Below are 5,298 nucleotides of genomic sequence, written 5' to 3' on the forward strand. Positions count from 1 at the left end.
TGCTTTCTGATGCTTTAGAAAATAATTTGACCCCCCCCTCTTCTTTGTGGCAGCCCCTCAAATACTGCAATGCTGCTATCTAGGATATCATGAATAGATTAATCTAGAATATTGTGAAGGTATCTTTTGTACAACAACATGTTTCTGGGGGTTTTTTCCCTTAGCAGAGTTGGTGTTTTAAATCTTGCTTTTTCTATTGTACTTAACCCAGATTCAACTGGAAGTTCATATTCTTAGTGAAAGAAAGAAGGAAGGAAGGAAGGAAGGAAGGAAGGAAGGAAGGAAGGAAGGAAGGAAGGAAGGAAGGAAGGAAGGAAGGAAGGAAGGAAGGAAGGAATTTGCATCAGATCTTGCACATACACATACAAACCCTCTTGATCAACCTTCATCACTCCATACTTTAGATTCCAAACTTTTGGGGCAGCATTGGTAAACTTATAATTAAAGGATATCTTTTGGCAACCCAAAGTTCTCTTTCAGTGAAAAATGGGAAATCTGCAAGAAGGTTTAGCTGATTTTCTGTACCTGTTCTTCTGAGAAATATTCATCATGTATGCTGGCAATTGATTGTTAGTCAACACAAATAAAAACAGCTCTAATATTTAGAAACTTCATTTTTAAAACAATTTTATTTTTCCTATAAAGAAAAGCCCATAATTTTTCATAAAGGTTATAATTTTTAAAATGCATGGCATGTGAATTACCAGATTTAAAATTTTTTAATGTCTATATCACACAGTTATCCACCTTTCTCACATGCACACTTGAGAATAAAGTTGTTAGGAATCTGGAATGAAACAGAGAAGATTAGCATGCCCCCTGAACAAGGAATGTGCAAATCATTAGTAACAACTGAATAATAAGATGTCGTACTTTTCTCATTAAAATCTTACCTTTTTAAGATAATATATTTTAACAGATAAGTTCAAAATCATCCATTTCATCCAGATGATGATGATGATGATAATAATGATATTTCTTGTTAACTGGTTTGGCTATATAAATAACTAAATGTTTTCTGTTAACATGATCATTTTCAGGAAAAAAAAAATCAAAATGTGGAGTTTAAATGAATTTTATTTATGCATTTATTTAGAAAATTTATATTGCCATCTTATTCAGGGGTCACTAATCTTTTGGACCTCAGGGACCACCAAACTCATAATTTTAAATCCCCAGGGACCACTTACCAGTTCTGTACGCATGGCCTAATTTGTGGTTGTGGCTTGGTGGTCATGTGATTGTCTAGGCATGGCTTGTATATAAATATTATAAATATTTGTATAAATATTGAATTTTTTATAATAAAAAAAAGAGCAACTTTTACCCAAAATCAGGCAAAGCAGGTAGGCAGATTGAGTTGCTCACAGAATCATTCAGTGATCTATCTATCTGCCATCGGCTAGCTCAGTCTCTCAAATTTGCTTGCCGTGAGTCTGCACTGAATAATAGAACCTTCAGTCCTAAGGGAGGTTCAGCTATGCTTAAAAGCAGAGCCGAAGATCTAAAGACTAGCTAGAAAGCAAGAAATCCAACCATTTCCTGCTTCCTAGCTAATCTAAATCTCCTGGCACAGCAGAACACCTGATGGTTGGAAAAAGGAAAAACAGAAATTTAGCAGGCAAGTTTACTGGGTAAGTAGTGAGTGGGTAGCGAGGGTTCCCGCAGGTCATGTGGGCAGCACAGCCTTGTGTTTCTGCGTGGCCTGGATTAATTGCTTTGGGGGGATGCTCTGGGGATGATATTTCTCTGTGGCCCACCAAAATTTTCTTACAGCCCAGCAGTTGGCGACCGCTGATCTAACTCATACATGGCAATTCAAGGCAGCTTACAAGGACAAAAAAGCATAATATAGAAGAAATAAAAAGAAAAATAATAAAAAAAAGAAAAATAATAATATAATAACCCCTCTCCGGAGAAAGAGAAAAGGATGATTAATAGATAGATGAGATTATAGATAGATAGATAGATAGATAGATAGATAGATAGATAGATAGATAGAGATAGAGATAGAGATAGAGATAGAGATAGAGATGATAGAGATAGGTGTGAGCTTCAAAAATTTTAGGAAAGGGTTCTCCGCCTGGTTGCTGGGTGGGCATGGCCATGGTGGGCGTGGCCTAGTTGGCCTCCTGCACCACAGTGGGGGGGGGGCTTTCATCGAGCCTCCAGGAAGGCAAAATTAGCCTTCCAGGCTCCAGAGGCTCTCTGGAAGCCGGAAATGGTCCCATTTCTGACCTTCCCAATCTTTCAGGAGTCCCGTTTTTTGCCATTCTCAAGCTTCCACATGCGGCCTGCACTTACTTGCATCCAAAATGGGCTACGTGGGGACTCCTGGGAGTGGCAGGGTGGGGTGGGCGGGGCCAGCCAGGAGTGGGATTTCAGGGTTCTCTGAACTGCACAGAATCTTAGCTAGGGGCTCTCCTGACCCCCTGTAAACCCTCAGCAGCCCAGCCCTGGATAGAGGTGATAGCAATAAAGATATAGAAAGAGAGAGAGAGAGAGAGAGATAAAGATAGAAAGATAGAAAGAGAAAGAGGTACAGAAACAGATAGACAGGTAGGGTAGATATTTTGCAGAATAATAACCAGAATCTAAATCTCCTGAACCAGATACTTTTTAAAAATTATTCAACTGTGGATTAAACAAATAACAAGCTACCATATGGAACAGGCATTTGTAGCCAGCTCTGTTGCTTTCACATCATTTACCAGGGAAATTCATGTCTTTTGACTTAAATCTTGTAATGGCAATTTAGCAAAAGTATTTATAGCAGACTTACAGATGTCTGGAAATGGTGGGTCTTTGTGAAAATGTTGATCCAGCTTTTCATTCCCTTCTCTTCAAAATGAAATTCATTACTATAACTGTTGCTTACATCTTAATGAGTTGCATTTGTTAGTGGAACATCATATAAATTCACAGAAATTAGTACATATAAAAAAAGATCTCTCCCAGAGGGAGAGCTGGAACAAAAGAATTCCTTTCTGTAGTGAAGTGTTTGGGTAAAAATCCATTTTGTAAAGTATAATCATCATAAAGTCCCCAGTAAAATGCACATTCTAATTTCATTTTACACCAAAAGTCCCATTTTGGCTCATTATCTTGGCTTGCATTGTCCATTGTTTTTTTTTTTAATATGAAAATCATATTCATCCAACTTTAGTAGCATTGTTGGTAATTTTCTAAAGTACAGTACAATACAGTTTGGTATTTCTCACATTACTATCTTAATGGAAATCCATAAGGTTTTTGTTTTTCTATTATATACATGAGTGTGTGTGTGTGTGTGTGTCTATTCTATTCTATTCTATTCTATTCTATTCTATTCTATTCTATTCCATTCCATTCCTATTCTCTATTCTATTCTATTCTATTCTATTCTATTCTATTCTATTCTATTCTATTCTATTCTATTCTATTCTATTCTATTCTATTCTATTCTATTCCATTCCATTCCATTCCTATTCCCTATTCTATTCTATTCCATTCCATTCCATTCCTATTCTATTCTATTCTATTCTATTCTATTCTATTCTATTCTATTCTATTCCATTCTATTCCATTCCATTCCATTCCATTCCATTCCTTTCCATCCCATCCCATCCTATTCTATTCTTCCATTCCATTCTTATCTGGAGCCTTTGTTTGTACATCATTTTGCTATAGGATGCATCTCCAATATTAACAGGAACAAATATGCCAGGGATGATTAGGTTAGTTTGAATCTTGATACTACCATAAATAATTTCCCTTCCACAATGTCAAGCAAATCAAAACACTCTTTTCTCCTTTTCATTCTTGCTGATACAAGCCTGAAAGTATTCTGAATAAGGCAATCCCCTTGTTTCTAATGTGCAACCTGCCCACACCACCCAAACACCAAGAGATCCATCTACTCCATGTTGAAACAAATTGATATCTTCTGTAATTAGAGAAGAGTAACTATGTTATGGCAAGAAATACCTGAAGTGGAAAATGAGATATATTTTCTACTGAAAGCTTAAATCTTTTATTTTATGCTTTCCACTCACTAATATAAAATGAGCTTCTTTTACTGTTTAATTTAATGCCTTCTCTTTGAACACAGCATACACATGGGCAAAATAGAAGCCAATGAAATGGAGAAGGGGCTGAGAATCCAGATTTGTATCAGACATTATACATTTGTTAGTCTAATCTAGGCAGACACAGCAGGCTGGGTTTGATGACAACCACACCAATTTCTAATTAACATCTAATTTTCTTCTGAGTCCACTGTTGCCAACCAAATAAATTTGTATTAATTTATACTAAATAAACTTATTTATTTATTTATGAATTATTTATTCAATTTTATCAGTGCCCATCTCACCTAGAAATTCTGGGTGGAGACCAATATTTAAATAAAATAAAAACCATTACAACGCATAGAAAAATTAAAATGCATAGCAGTTTAACAAATATCATAATCTGCAATCACTAACATAGTTAGCCAGGAGTCGGGTCCCTTCACACACTTGGGAACCTGAATATGGACCAAAAACAGATCCTTAGGGTTTAAGAAAGGCTAGGGCTATATATAATATTGATGGATCTGTTAATTAATTAATTAGCATGGAACAGTTGCATGCCACCTATTCCTCTATATTTCTTCTAGAATGAGACTCCCCAACCTCCCAGGCCACATCCCACTTCCAGGCCTGCTTGGAAGTTGGCTGAATGAGCAGCGGGTGAGTACATGAGCTCACAATAGCTCCACTTGTGTGAGCAGCATTTGTCGGGATGGTGAGCGCATATGCCTGCCATTTATGCAAAGGGAGCTGCATGACTGCCAGTCACACAGACACCATCCTTTCTTCCCCTTCCCTAGGCCATTAAGTGGTAAAGTCAGGGACCGCTGTTCTAGAACACTTTGTACAATACAGAGGGCACCAGTTTCGTGCAAATGTCTATATCTCAGTCAAAGACTTTAGAGTTCTTAGACTGATTTCAAAGTTTCTTTAGAGGGTCTCTGAAACAGGACTGGCCTGTTTGGGCAAATGTGATCACAGGAGAGAAGATAGAAGTATCCCGTAGCATTCTTATTGTACACTTGTTTTTTCCAGCCCAACTCACTGTACAAGCTGTGGGGATAGTCAAGGAATATTCTTATGCAAGTTGCCTTGAATTTAGGGATGTAAAGCAGGATAATAATTTATAAGTAAATGAGATAAATAAGCCCTAGGCAATCTACATTAATGGAGTCTTTGATTTAGATTAGTTGACCCCATGTTTAGGTTTCTTTAAACACAGAAAACACCTGCTAATAAAATTGAT

The 5,298-nt window shown here is 36.9% G+C and overlaps 1 pseudogene; it reads left to right on the plus strand.

Annotated features, from left to right (window-relative positions):
- Window positions 1-763: 763 nt before the first annotated feature.
- LOC113438371 (U6 spliceosomal RNA) lies at window positions 764-861 on the plus strand (annotated as a pseudogene).
- The last annotated feature ends 4,437 nt before the right edge of the window (window positions 862-5,298 follow it).

This window comes from Pseudonaja textilis, chromosome 3 (assembly GCF_049901715.1).
Source record: "Pseudonaja textilis isolate UNSWEBS1 chromosome 3, rPseTex1.2, whole genome shotgun sequence".
Lineage (NCBI taxonomy): Eukaryota > Metazoa > Chordata > Lepidosauria > Squamata > Elapidae > Pseudonaja > Pseudonaja textilis.